Here is a 15,733-nt window from a genome sequence, read left to right as displayed (position 1 = left end):
CAAGGCTTCATAATATGCAAACTCATCAGTACCTTCTATTGTAGTAACTAACAGGCAATCAGTACAATGTTTTGACTAATTTTTTCAAGGCCAAGTATCTATTCTTTCCTCTTTATACCTTCATTTGTGATTGTCATAGGCATTTTCCAATCACTTAGTTAAATATTGACCAAGAGAAGGGAAAGAAACTATGCGGTAACAGCATCTGAATTCAGTAGTTTCTCCTACAGTCAAAGACCTTGGATACAATTGGTTTTTACCTATCAAAATACCTATACTGATGCAAATACCTAGTATAGATAGAATGCAAACAATTACTTGCCCCAGAGCAGATTATACACAGGTAAAAGACACAATGTCTACAAATCTTAAATTCAGATCTTGTTTAAGCCAAGTTCAAAGGTGAAGGTAGCCTTAGTTAATAATGAACAGTGCAGTTTCCACAGTGATGGGCACAGCTTTAGTGCAGAATAAGAGTGCATAGGAAGCTAGCACAGAATAGCTCTCCCCTCCCCCTCCCCGCCAACCCCATGCAGACAAGTTTAGTCCTGTTTTAACTAATAGGCAAAACAATGTTGTGAAACTCGTAAGGCAGAAACATATATACAACACAACAAAAAAGGAGGCAATTAATAGAACATTATACTACGCCACCCACTGTTACTATACACTACAACCCTTCTTGACCCTCTCAACCCACCTTGCATACACCTTTACCAAACTACCCCTTCCCAACACTATGAGGCATTCTTGTTTTGTGTATTAATCCACTGCAAAGGGAATGGTTAGCTTAATAAGAGATGGAAAACTGATATCCCTTTGGTGAATTAGCATACAGGGTGCCCTGGTATACACCAATTCCACACTAAGGCATTGATGCTTGTAGGAACCGATGCGTTATACGTCCTCCCATTCCCCGCTCTTAAGTCACGCAAAAAAAATTGTGCAAATGGAAGTCAGTTGCAGGAAAAGAAGTGTCCCGCTTTAAGTTGTTTTGCTATAAGTCCAAGTTTTTTGGAGAGTATCTTGGCCTTATAGTGAGGACAGCCTGTAATGACTGCATTTATAGTATGGGTGCACACCTGCGGAAGAGGTGGAGGGTATATAACCATTAAGTGGCTTAAGTTTTCATTTCCTAGATTTTATGATCGTATGTCAGCCACACTGTGTGAAGCAATCTTACCTGTTTCCACAGACTTGTGGAAAGTTTCTGGCTCCATGTTAATTCTTAATATAAGAATGGGAAGGATTTACTTTCTAAGAAATATTGCAAATATTACAAGCCCCCATTAGCAATGTGGTTGCATTAATGGCAGACTGCATCCCAGCACTGTGCGCATCTCTGCCACTGTTCCCTTCCTTCCCATGGAATTTAAAATGGCAACTGAGAAATGCAAACATTAAAAAAAACCTCCTTTCATGGGAGAGGCACATTTTAGCTCTGATATTATTTTAACAAACAGCAGACTTACATTGCAGTCCATGCAAGTATGCCAGTTTGTAATCCTTCAACTGTGCAACAAGTTACCTGAAAACAGTGAACTTAAGAGGGGGTGGGGGGGGGGGAGGATGTGGAAATGGATTCCATTCACAAATCTAGTCCATTGGGAGAAATTATTTAATAACCTAACAACTAGAGGTTGAATTCTGTCCAGAAACATGCTGGAGCAGGGAGGTAAACAGGATGATAGCCAAGCTGTTCTTTTGCATGCAGTACTAACAGGACAAGCCACATGAAATCTATTGCAATATCCAGCTGACTGTCCCAAAGTCTGACCAAATCCTGTAGTAAGCTAAAAGAAAAAACTTGATGCAACAAGAACTTCAGAGAAGTAGCCACATTTCTGTGGAAGTGCACCACAAGAACTTATGATCTCCAAAACGTGAAATACCTGAAACTGAGAAGCCTGTTGTAGCATGCTACTGACCACTTCCATACATCCAACCTGTTGTGCAATTTTTAGGAAAAAGTAGCCGTACTTTGTAACTCACCATTGTTTCTGCACTTTTTGCTGTGATTAACCAGACAGTCTGGAGAGCTTCTGTGGTATCAAACAGCCTTATCACAATATCCTGAAGTTTAGTTTAAAAAGTAACATGTAATGCCCTTATAATGCCACAAGTATTTTCTTCTATGCTCCTACACCAAACTATTTGAGACAATGATCCTCAGTATCTGGTCTTATTGCAGCCCCTTGACCTCCAGAAGTTGCAATAATTCCACAGCACGTCCACATTGCAGAAGTCCGGGTCAACATCCCTTTGCAGACTATTCCTAAAGGAGTACCGGAAAGGGTAGGTATAGAGTTCCAACACCAAAGAGAGAAGGACTTTTGGCTAAGGACAGGCTGAGGATAGGACTGCAACATGGAAGCAGACATTTGCTTCACAGTTCCCGGAACAAAAGCTACAAAAGGATGACAAGTCAGCAGCAAGCTATCATCATTAATAGCTGCAAGAGTACTGATTCCTGCTGCACCTGCACCATGGCCTAAATTCCCAATGTAGTACCCTCTGTTGCAACCCAGGAACAGGTTGGACAACTCTTGTGGATGAATGACCCATGCAATCTGGCTCTACCAACTGTGGAGCAGGGCAACTGTGCCCTGGGAAGTCCTTCGCATTAATCTCTTCTCCTATAGGCACCTCCACACCCACCCTTGATGCCAAGTGCATAGCAAAGGAAAATAAGAATGGCCAGGAACACACAACTGTAGGTGGTTTCTTTGTTGTTCATACAGGAAAGTAAAATCCCATTTAATCAAGTAAAGGGGAAGCAGCCTCCTGACCACAGCAGGCCTCACAGGGCTGGAGCAGCTCCCCACTGGTTAACCTTTAACATCCCTACAGTGATGCCATGCACCTTTTTTTTTTTTGGAGAAAGGCTGTTTGTTACTGGTGTTTTGATGCGATAATGGTGGCTGGCCTGCTTGGCAACAGGTTAGTGTGCTTGTCTAATAAGCAGGGCTCGACAATTAGTGTAATCTACTTGCCCGAGGTGAGTAGATTACAAGATGGCACAACCGCGCAGCCCGGTCTGCACATGTGCAGCGTGCTGAACTGCACGGCTGGTGAGCAGGGCTCGCCGCCACTTGGTGAGCCCTGCTAATAAGTATTTGTTGGTTATAAACTTTAAAATAAAAAAGGAGTTACCATCACATCATACAAAATGCATTACAAATAAAGGTAAACGCGTGATCATGGACAAGTAGAAATATGTATGCAAACACTCTCCCTATACAGTTATATTCATCAATCTATTTAAAACAACATCACTTCCTTACAGCAATCTTTACCTTGATCCAACTGCCTACATTAGATAAGCCATTTCACATAAATACACTGGCAATCAACCCCTTCTCACCCACAGGCATGTTCATAAAAGTACTATTCTTCTTCCACTGATCCATGCAAGTCCATCATGTGAGAGGATAAAGCATCCCTGACTTCTACTCCCCAAGTGCATCCAGTTCCAGCTGTGATAGGTGTGTCTCCCAGCTAAGTATACTAGTCTATCTCTGTCATAGATCCATTCAGGGACAAAATGTCTGGTCTTTGGCTTCACAAAGATTGTGAAGAACACAGCAAGTCACAGAAATGCACATTGGATTCCAGTGTTGTCAATGCTATCAAGCTTATAGACCAGTGTTCCCTGTAAGCTGAACCACTCAGAAGAAATTCAAATACTACCCAGCTGATGAGCAAAGTGCCCATAGCGCCCATCACTGGCACCATGTGTTTCTACTGGGGAAGTGCATGCCTTGGTGCACATAAAATTTATTCTGTACATGGTTGGAAAAATTAGAGGGAACATTCCTGTAGACATATCCAGCAGGATTTCTACCTGACAAATGAACATTCAACCACCATACTATACCTGCTAAAAGGGTAATTAAACCTTTTACCAAGTTCTGACATTTGAGATAGTTTCACAATCCCATACATGGAGTCCCCAGAATAATGGTGGGGGACAGTACTGTTAGGTTAAGGAAATGAAAGAAATGATTTCTGATCACATTTCTGAGGTCAAGCACAAACCCCTTTTTGGAATATCAATTAATTTCCTATTTAGATTTGTATTTAAGAGAGCACAGCATCCCCCCGTAGATCTGTCTGATAACCTACTGACTGCCTGACAGACATAAGAGCTTCTTACAGCAGTCAATCAACATGAACATTATAACCAGTAAGGGTGATGGTTACCGGTTAACCCGTTAACCACTGACATCCTTAAGTCCTAGTGACCTATTTTTTCCTCACAGGCCTCATTAACACAGGGATAGAAAACCCTATCTTAGACCCTTCCCCACTAAGTTTTCCTTTCTACAGTCTTTCCTCTTTATAATTTTTAAATAGGGATGTAAGTGACTAGTCGAGCAACTACTCAACTAGTCACTCGCCCTTCTCCCTCCCCCCGCTTCTATCAGAGTGGCTCTTACTACGTTTAAAAAGCAAAGGCCCACAGGGGACTGGGCATGAGCCAGAAATCAGCTGTCCCAGGTCACACCTGGTCCTAGATGCTGTGCCTCTGCTTTAAAAGGCTCTTATTACATTTAAAAAGCAGAGCGCAGCAGGCCAAGAGCTAACCCTGCTGCAGCTCTGCAGTTTCCCGCCTTATCAACTAATTAAGCAGTCAATAAAAATTTCACCTACTATTCAATTAGCTGATTAAATTTAGTTTAACATCCCTAGATGCAAGCTTTCTCCAGCCATTGGAGGAGGATGGAACTGTCTGCAGAAACAGAAGGTGTTACTCCTAGATCAAGTGTTCATTACTGAAACAACATGCAGCTATCACCAGTCCAAATCCAAGAGGAAAATTCACTGGGTATCACATTGCCAAGTCATCGTCCAGAATTTAGAAAATGGTTGCAACTTTAAAGGAAAAGCTGTGAAGAGTTTTGACTTCTGCTAGCAGTAGCCTTCACAGAATTTATGCTCCTCTTGAAATTTAGAGAAAAATTAAATAGTAACACCAAGTTGTCACCCTCACACCAAGAACACTGGTTTTAAAACATATGGTTTGTAAGTATCTAGTAAGGTTGCCAAGCCACTAACTGTAGTTAGAGCTACTAGAGATTGAGTTAACCATACACTATGGGCAAGTCTACATTACCATGCTACTTCAGTGTGAATGTACATCTGATGAAGACACATTATCCTGACAGGACAGTGCTCTGTCAACATAATTATACTACACTTCAATAAAAGGCAGAAGCAATGCTGGTGGGAAAGCATTTCAACCACTGGGTGGACAACTTTTAACTCAATGTAACACATTGCTTAGAAGGGTGGATGTTCACAGGCCTGAGGGATGTAAATTACACTGATTTACATGGTAGCTAGACAAGCCTGATCTGCTATTTAAGAAATTTACCAGACAACTAGAAACCTATAAATAGAACCACCACAGGGAGTGTCCTCAGCAAGAGCCAACAGCCATAGCCTACTGAAAGGGCTCTTCACAAGAGCTACATTGTCACAAGCTGGCAACAATGGGGCAGGTTACCAGGATTTCTATTAAAGCTCCAGTCTTACAATTTGTTCAGGAATTCATTCTTTTGACTCAGACTTTGGCTTAGAGGTTTGAAACTCTTCCTACAGCTGCAGGAAGGGGAAGATTTGTATCCCTTTTCTTCTTTCTGCTATTCCCTGCACTTTTGCTTTGTAATACACAAGAGCTAGCATACACTACAAAGTCTTTGTCAATGTAGCTATACCAGCTAAAGACCCCTAATGCAGCTGCATCAAAATAAGCTTTTGCTAGCATAGTTAGCCACCTCCCCAAACCTAAGAAGCTCTACTCTGAAAAGGATTCCTGACAGTCTTAAGCTCCATCTACACAGGAGGTTTCATTCGCATAGTTACTTAAGTTAGCAATGTGATCCTCCACAATTCTTACACGAATTTTCCAGCATAGCTATCTTGGTAGAGTACCACTGGCCTTTGCAAAATGCTCGTCTTTGCTACTGTTCAGTTTTCCCAGAGCAGTGGCACTAAAGTGATCAGAGACTTGATTTTTGTTTTTTGTTGCTGCCTAAATAGCAGCAGTAAAACTGATCAGTGTTGCTAGCTTTTTTTAAGCAGTGGTGCAAAACTATGACCTGTCAAAAAACACTAGAGCTATCTGAAGTGACCCAAGTTTCAGTGTTTATATTTGGACATTATCTTTATAACCCTGAAAACTATGGATTTCAAGGGTTAAGGAGGATAGTATAAAAATTCAAAATATGGACAAACTGGAAAAACAGGACAAAATTCAATAACAAATGCAAATTACTCCAGTTAGAAAAGAACAAAACTGGTGCATATACATAAAATGCAAAATGAATGCCTAGGAAGGAGTACTGTAGAAATGGATCTGAAGGTCAGAATGGATCACAAGCCAAAGATGAGTCAGTATAACAGTTGTAAAAAAGACAAATCATTATTCTGGGAAGTAGTCACAGGAATGTTGTAGGAAGGACAAATAGTAATTCTTCCACTCTACACAATGCTACAGCCTCAACCGCTGTACAGGGTCCGATTCTGGTCACTGCATTTTAGGAAATACGTGGACTAACTGGAGAAAGTTTAGAAAAGAGCAACAAAAATTATTAGAAATCTAGAAAACATGCTCTATTAGGAGAGATTGATAAAATGTGTTTGTTCAATCTGGTAAAGAGGCCACTAAGAAGGGACAGAGTAACAGTTCTAAAGTACCTAAAACGCTGTTACAAGAGAGGGAGAAAAAAAATGTTCATCTTAACCACTGAGGATAGGATAGGACAGGAAGGAATAGACTTAAATTGTAACAAGGGAGGTTTAAGGTTGGACATTAGGAAAAACTATTGTCAGGACAGTTAAGGCCTGGAATAAACTGCCTAGGGAAGTTGTAGAATCTACATCACTGGAGATTTTTAAGAGCAGGTTAAAACAAATACCTGTCAAGGATGGCCTACTTAGCCATGCCAAGAGTACAGAGGACTGTACTTGACTTCTCAAGGCCTCTTCCAGGTACATGGACTAATCAAGTCACCCTAAACCTAGTTTTTATTAAGTAAATGGAGTCCCTTCTCTATCACTACAGACAAGTTTTCTAATCCTTTAATCATTCTCATGGCTCTTCAGTAAACCCCTCCAATTATCAATATTCTGCTAGAACTGTACACATTAGACATGGATTAAATATTCCAGCAGTGGCCACCCAGTGCCAAATAAAGAGATAAGACAACCTATGATCCTATTTGAGATTCCCATATATGCATCCAGATCACATTAGCCCTTATGGTCAGTACAGTAATGGGACATCATAGTCAGTTACTACCCATCACAGGGCTCAATGATCGCAGTGAAAGCCACACACCAGCTCCGCACTGTGCATGCGCGGACTGCTGGCGAACGGGGCAACCGGCTGAAATCTACTCACCATGGACGAGTAGATAATCGTATTTGTCGAGCCCTGCCTATCATGGAAGGAAGAAGAGAACATATTTTTACTCCCAATATATTCCTGATGGTGGTAAACAATGGTATTTTCTATCCCAAATCTTACTGCATTTCACTAAGCATTGGCATAAACCATAGTAATAATACCAAGAAAAATGATAGGTGGGGAACATTACAACCTCCTTTTAGATTGAGAGGTTATACCTCACAGCCAATAGGAAGTGAGGAGAATCACTTTCTCTTCAAAAGGAGGAACTTAACCTTGCCACTACAAAAGGAGATTACTACAGTGTGGAATATACTGAGAAAGAATAAAGACAGCATTTATGCCAAGAATATTAGTTAGCTCAGAATGGACTGTCTGAAGTGATAGTGCAACTATATCTGCCATAGTTATTGACCCCCAGTAAGCAGAGGAGGTGTTAGTAATGCTGCTACACAATAATGACTTTGCCTGGTTGAGCAGTGGTCAGGTCCCAAGGGTACCAGACTAGAGGGGTACAACCTGTAATTCCATCTGATTGTATGGCATGGATGTTGTTAGAAGATGTAGGCCCGTGGTCACCAACAGGTCGATTGCAATTGACTGGTCGATCGTGAGGCGTCTGCCCGCTCCACACACACACTTTCCCCTACCCCTGGGGAGGCCCCACTACCTACCTCCAGCGAAAATGGAGGTAGTGCCGGCTTCCCACGGGTGGACGGAATTCCCGCATCTTAGCACCACTTCCAGGGATTCTGGCTGTGGGAGGGGAAGTTGGCCCCAGAGGAGCACGGTGACTTTCCAGCACCAGCACAGGAGGGGTGAGTCGGCCCCGGGGCAGGCGCACATGGGTTTTCCTGCACCGCAGGGGGTGTTTCCACTTTGGGGCAGGCACGTGCAGGGTTTCCCTGTGCCGCGGGGGGGGGGGGGGGTGTTTCAGCCCCGGGGCAGGCACACGTGGGAGGAAAGGGGGGAGGGAGGAAAGGAGTCTGGCCCAGAGGAAGCACACTTTGGCTTCCCTCTGGGAGGAGGCAGATGCAGGGGACTCTCTGCCTCCACTGACACCCTGCCCCGTCCCCACTCCTGAGCCACAGAACTCTGTCCCCACTGGCACCCTGTCCCCTGCCAAAGCACCCACTAGTACCCTTCCCCAGTACTATGTCCCCTGTTCCCACCAATACAGTTGGGGCCACATTAGTGAAGCCTGGTGGGGGAAAGGGGGTTTTGCATCTCACTGTGTGGCCCCACTGATTTTTCTTGTATCAGTGATCCCCGACTCAAAACAGATTCCCTGCCCTTCTCAGAAATAAAGACAATGCAGAAACTTTTTGTTTGACATAGTATTTTATTTAAAAATGAAGCCTGGCCAACAAACCCCAAATTGGGGCCAACCCCCCATCTGGCCACAACATCATAACACTCCTGCACTCCCCTTTTCTCCAGACCCTACATCTGAGCCGATCATACACTGGAAACCCCTGCTCTGAGCTCTTCACATACCCAAACCCAAATTCCTGAACCCTCACATCCAGAAGTCTGTGGCTTGCTTAGTACCCTAACCCTCCATCTTACCCCAACACTGCCCGGCCTGAAGCCCCCTACTCAAGCCAGCGTTCCCTGATCCACCTCCTTCTGCATCCAGATTTCTTCCCAGAGCTTGCACCTCTCACCCCTTCCCACACCGAAATCCCTTATTCCCACCCCAGAGCCAACACATCCTGTCTCAACCCAGCGAAGTTACAGCTAGACTGCAGGAGTTTTTCAGGATTCCAGAGATATCCCAGAAAAACACTTCTGCATTCAGGGATGCATTTGTTCTTCTGCTTCTTTTAGTGGAAGAGCAAACATGATATTTCGGTAACCCCTATATTCCTCTTTCCATGAGGAATAAGGGGGCTTCCCAAAGAAGGGGTTTTTCCTGACATCTGGTCCAGTCTAGACAGGCCAAATGTTGGAAAAACCTCTTCCTACAGAAAAATGTGGGGAAAAAAAGCAGCAGTATAAGGGTTGGGGATAGCAAGTGATAGCAAGGAGAATAGAGAGGGTGGGGCTTCAAGGAAAAGGCGGGGTGGTAGATTTTGGCTTGTTCTGTCATTTAAAAAGTGATCTTGGGTGTAAAAAGGCTGGAGACCACTGATGTAGGCCTATGAATGAGGACTCTAGGGGTCACGACTCAGTACTGGGTCATAGGACAAGGGGCACTGGATCCTTTTGCTGATTTAAATGTTAATGATATTGAAAATAAGCATAACTATAAGTGTTAAAATTACAGTACAAATATTCACGCATCTCTTGTTTCAGGTATTTGCACAGAGTTGTCACATACCTACTACATATAATTAGATAACATCCACATACGTAACATATCAGTATGAGATTGCTTTACCAGTCTGCCCATTGTGGAGTGGACATTACAAGTTTTACACAATGTTTAGTTAAACCCCAGAGTAGCTGAAAAATATGTATTGGTTTGTAATTAGAAAGAAAGAATGATTGTTTCAGAAATTCTGAGTCTCAATGTCTGCAGTGAGAAATTTAAGTATGCCAAAATCAATAGAAAATTCCAGGATTAAAAACAAATAGGATTCCACCTCCTCTAACTGCCTGCTAAAAAGAAAAAAAAAAAACTCATGGACAAGGTAATACAGTGTTGATTTCTTGAAGTATGGGTTTATTAAATTAATTACCAAGGTCCAAATGTATTATTAGCAGCAAAGTGCTTGCAAAAGAAAGTTTAAAACCACCCAAATTAAGGAGACATTTGGAAACAAGACATGCAGAACTCATGGATAAACCACTGGACTATTTCCAAAGGAAGCAGCTGGAACTTAATTCATCAGTTCATGTTCTCAGCCAGTCTACTACTTTGAATGATAAAGCAAAATTCGTATCATATTTGGTTGCACACTGAGTGGCAAAAGCAAAAATGGCTCATACCATTGCTGAAAAAATTATACTTCCAGCATTTGGATATGCTACGGACAATTTTTTTTCATGAGAAGCCTCCTGACACATTGCAAACTATTCCTGTATGTGACAACACAGTATCTCAGTAAATATCTGATATTTCAGAGTTTTTGGAAGCCCAACGTGTAACACACTTACAGTCAGGGATTTTGCCATACATCTTGACAAAAATACCGATATTTTAGATTGCTCAACATTGCTGGTTTGTAAGAGGTATGTACGGCAAGATGATTTTGAGGATTTGCTGTGTTTGTCACTGCCAAATACAACCAGGGCACAGATATTTAAGCATTGAATGAAAGTGTAGTAGTAAAATACAAACTGGAATGGAGTAATTGTAAAGCAAGGGTGGGGAATGTTAAGTTACAAGGCAGATACAATAATTAATTTCAACACTATGAAAAGAGGCAAGTAATTCAAAAGTCGTTGGCACTGTGGCAGGCATGTCTAAAAATAGCTATCAGCCCAGCTACTACCTGTTCCCAAAACTCTTACAACACATGGAGAACACCAATTATGAAAAAAATGAGTGAAATGAAAACCACTTTAGTTACATCTAGCTGTTCTGTTTTAATTGTTATTTCCCAGCAAATCAATTTAAATGAAACACACTGGGTAACAGATACTTTTGCTTTTGAAAATCCTGAGGCAATAATGTAGCTAATTCTGACCCCAAGTAAGAGAATGAACTGTTGCATCTCACCTGTGACATTCTGAAAACACAGCACAAGTTGATAAACTGGTCATTCTTTTGGATCATGTTTCCAAAGAATATCCAATAAGTAAAATAAGGGTGTATCTATACAGCAGGGCTTACCTCAAAATAAGCTACGCAAATTGAGCTATGCCAATTGTGTGGCTTATTTCGAAATTGGGAGCATCTACAAAGCACTTATTTCGAAATAGAGCATTCTTCCTCTGACTTCCTCCAGCTTGACAGTATTTCAACATTATTTTGAAAACTGCTTGCTGTGTAGATGCGGATTAAAGTACTTCAAAATCACTAGTGTTATTTCAAAATAACATTGCTGTGTAGACATACCCTAAGTGTGCTCTTTTTGCTGCCTTTCAGAACAGAGTACATATGAAGTGAAATTCTCAACTATGACAAGATTAAAAAAAGAAATGGGGACATTAAAATGGTTAACTGTTTAATTGTTTTAACTTTGCTGTCAGACCCCTGCTGTGGCCATGAGGTTCCACTGAGGCTCCAGCTGGCTGTCACTGGAGTTCACCATCAAGAATAGCAGTAAGCCTCTTGCTTAACAGTGTGCTTATTGGTTAACCAATTAACATCACTAGAAACTGACTTAAAAGTGGACCCATAATGCGGGTGGTTCTTTCATCCTGTGATTCTGACTGGGATGAGATGATGAGGATCAAATAGGCTCACCAGTCACATTAAGTAAGTGAAACTTAATATGATTACACTTAAAAAGTTCTCTTTACAAGTAATGGTTTTGTCTTGTGTCATTTATATGCAAGAATAATGCTGGGATGTACTGCAATATTTATGAAAACTCTAGTCAAAATATTAATTGTTGGGTCATGGGCATAAACAATTTTTCCCAGCTGGATCCCAAGAAAAACATTTGAAAACTACTGCTCTAGAATTTAGTCTTGTTTCTGCAGGGATAGACAGATCACAATACTTACAACAAAGTAGCTTTTGCAGTCTGGAATAAACTGCCTTCCTCACTTAAAGGACTCAATATCTTATATAAGGAGACAGGAAGAGTTCTAGAGGGCAAGGGAAACTAAACTTTTAATTAGTTGACATTGAGACACCCTAAATATTACTATTATTGCCACAAGTTTAATGATCTTAGTGATTTTGGTTTTCTTTCTTCAATTCTTCCTTTGTTTTCCAACTTGAAATACAATTAGTTACAATGAAAATACATGTTGGACATCCCTGGTCCGGCAGCCTCAGGATCCTTGTAATGAAGTAACCAGTATAGGCTGAGCCACGCAACTTCGCAAGTGCAGCCTAAGAGTAGTTTTATACCGTGGTTCAGAAAACATTTATTTTCATGCAAAGTTTCTTTACTACAGGTTGAACCTCAACCATGTATGATCCTTGATCAGAAATTTCTGGTGGAGAGCCAGAGGCAGAATTTCTGCAGAAACAAGAAGCCCAGCTGGGCTGGTTGCAGGGGAGGCCGGTGGCAGGAAGATCTGCCACAGGAGTCCAGCTGGGCCAGTAGCTGGCAACTCGAGCACCAACAGGCTCCTGCAGGGGAGCGAGCTACCACGGTGGGGCTGGCAGCTAAACAACACTGGAAGTGAGGCCAGCAGTAGGAGGGAGCCAGTGACTGGGCCAGGAGCAGAGCCAGGCTAGGGAGCCAGGGGCAGAGGCGGGACTGAAATGACCTCCCCTGGTCCAGCAAAAATTCTCTTTTGGGACTGGTCAGGTCCTGAAGGTTCCGGACCAGAGAGGTACTTTCCTTTACTCAGAAGCAGACAAATCTTGACCAGCATTTAACTTAGACAGTTTTTATTGAATGCATCAGCAACCTGAGATGCCAATCAAGATGAGCTTCCTGTAATTCTTCACAGTGTACATACAGTAAAGGATGAACATGCTATTGCTTACTATGGCTGATAGCAGGAATGAAGATTATTGTAGAGTAAGACTATCTAGAAACAGTATGATTTCTGCTGCTGCCTATAAATAGCAGGGATAGACATTTGCAAGAGAAAGATTACAAGAATTAAAGGGAGCTCTCCTGTCAGCAGCCAGGAAGAAGCTTCAGGGAGGAGGATATGAAAAATAGCTGCAGAACGAAAGAATGGAAGATTTTCCACTTTGCAGAAACTCAGACAATTTCAGACATACTAAAGCTACCCTGAAAGATAGGAGCTCCTCTGTAGAGTTCAGGCATAGCACCACAGTGAGAAGCCCAGTGCATGCAAATGTGCACGTACATCTGCAGGAAGCATGCTTGTCTTCTCACCTAGATGGTTGCCCCTACATTTAGCAAGCATCTAGTATCTACTCTTGGATTAGAAATGTGAGCTAATCAAATGTTTCTCCAAACACAAACAAGCCTGTGCCATCTCTACCTATCCTGTACTGTTCTTTGCACATCAATGTTAAGTTTCATAAATTTTCCCTTGAAGTTTTGTTCAATGAAGAGATGCTTTTGGACAACTTCTTTGACACAGTTGTACAGCGTCCCAATGGGATGCCTGCAATAGCAGATGTTCTGACTATTTTAAAGTGTCCCAGATAAATCCATGCTTCCTGCATAACCTTGGAGATAAGGAGTTGAACACAGACAAACCTTGGCATTTGTTATATATTCATTCCATGAATTACCTACTATTTTCCTGAGACATTTGCTTTTGAAGGCATGTAGACATCCAAAAAGCTTGTGAAACCATTTATAGACGTGAATTGCAGTCCAAGACATTAAAAATTCCAAGTTAACTGGAAAGTTAGATTTTTAAAGCAGTACAGCAGTGAAACACAAAGCCAAGAGGAGCAGAAGATTAAAGAGATCCTTCTTAGACCCTAAGATTTAAAACAGCAATGCAACCATTTAATTAAAGCCTGTCACACACAGATGCAGTACCAATATAAATATTTAAGTTTAAAAAAGTACACCCTAGCTAAGATAGTTACATCAGTACAGCCCCCAGTATAGATCAGGTAGTTTAGTACTAGTATAGCCTCCACTGGTTAACCTTATCCAGTAAGCCTCACCCATTAAGGGTAGGATGTAAGTGACTAGTCGACCATCTGATAAGCATACGCTTATCAGATAGTCAACTAGTCCCTCAACTAGTTGCTTCCTCACCCCCTCTTGCTACCTCTATCAGAGACAGCAAAGGGGGGGGAGGGAGAAACAGGAGCCGGTGGTGGGGGAGCCGGCTTAAAAGCCGGTTTCCCACAGCACCATCTTCACGGGGGGCAGGGGAGGCAGAGGGTAGTGGGGACCAGACGTGAGCCGGGAACCAACTGATTCCCGGGTCACACCCAGTCCCAGGACGCTGCACCTCTGCTTTTTAAATTAATTAAGAGCCTGTCAGCATGCAGCAAAAGGAAATCAGCTGGCCTGACTCACATCACCTCCCCCCCCCCTCGCACACCAGCCTTTTAAATGTATTAAAAACCTACTGGCTCTTAATACATTTAAAAGGCAGAGCCGCAGCAGGGTTAGCTCCTGGGGCTGGGAGCTAACCCAGTTATGGTTCCCCCGATTAGCGACTAATCGACAGTGCCATACTTCAGTGATCCGTACCGTCAGCATTTCAGCGTCATCTGGTCAGGATTCTCAGGGTCATCCCAGTGTACTTCTGATAGAATCTCTACTCCGTTGGTGATGATAAACTTTTGGCTGCGTGCGTAACTATCAGTGCTCCCTTTTTCTAGAGTGTTAGACCTCGTGCACTTGGGTCAACACAGGTGATCTCTGAGAGCCCCTAGAAACAACAGATGCAGGCAAGGTTTGATATCAATCGAGCAGGTTTATTGTCAAATGCAAAGCTCTAACAGTTGATAACAGAGATCCTACAATGTTATACCACTGTGCCATTGGCCCTCATTGACAAGGTACCAACACCTAGTAGGCCTATTGCCATATAACAGATATTTACAGCAGTTAGTCAAAGTTAAGCCACTGTGCACTGTGTAAGGTTTGGCAATGACACTTGCCGTTCAGATGCCCAGTGCACTCTCCTCCCCCCGCCCCGGGTCAGCCAGAGAGTACCCTTTGTGGTGAAATTCTATCAATCAGTTGATTAAACTAAATTTAACATTCCTAGTTAAATGTGCTGGTGCCATCTCCATCCCTAGGAAATCTTATAGTGGTTGCCACAAGGGTGGGCAGGTCTCTAGCACTCAACTTCCTGCACCAGAGGCAGGTACCTTATCCATTGCGCCACTGGAGGAGCCCTGCAATTTCCCTATCTTCAGGGGCCCCCTTATCCTTCCTACATTCCAAGGGTGAGAGCTCCATCCCTAAGAAACCCTGTGGTAGGCTGCCCCCAGAGGAAACTTGAGGCTGATCAGTTAACCACTCATATCCCTACTTAAAACCAGATCAGTGGGTACCCAGGAAGTGTAGAGAGAAAGCCAGGAAAGTCAATGGGAAAAAAGGGAAAGATTTTTTTAAATGAAACAAGTTTTTGCCTGCTTCAGTGTCTTTTGTGTGCAAGTACAGAGCAGAGCTAGGAGAGAAAATGGACTAAGCAGAAATAAGACATGGATTTTCCAGCAATATCCATGTCTAAAGAAAGAAACCTGAAGTTTGGAGCAACAGATGCAAGTAGAACAGGAAAAATTAAGTTAGACATGATCAGGTTATTTTCTTTGGCTTTTTAGTTTGGCTAAACTCCTGGGCTAAACTC

At 42.4% G+C, this 15,733-nt stretch overlaps 1 protein-coding gene across 10 annotated transcripts in view; it reads right to left on the bottom strand.

The window, feature by feature from the left end:
• Nucleotides 1–15,733, bottom strand: part of PPP6R3 (protein phosphatase 6 regulatory subunit 3) — a 144,496-nt gene that overhangs the window by 116,735 nt on the left and 12,028 nt on the right. The gene's annotated exons all lie outside the window — the stretch shown is intronic.

The sequence above is a fragment of the Pelodiscus sinensis genome, chromosome 4 (genome assembly GCF_049634645.1).
Source record: "Pelodiscus sinensis isolate JC-2024 chromosome 4, ASM4963464v1, whole genome shotgun sequence".
In the NCBI taxonomy this organism is placed as follows: domain Eukaryota; kingdom Metazoa; phylum Chordata; order Testudines; family Trionychidae; genus Pelodiscus; species Pelodiscus sinensis.
The sequence above is the reverse complement of the archived record's forward strand: the minus strand, read 5'-3'. Positions and strand labels throughout refer to the sequence as shown.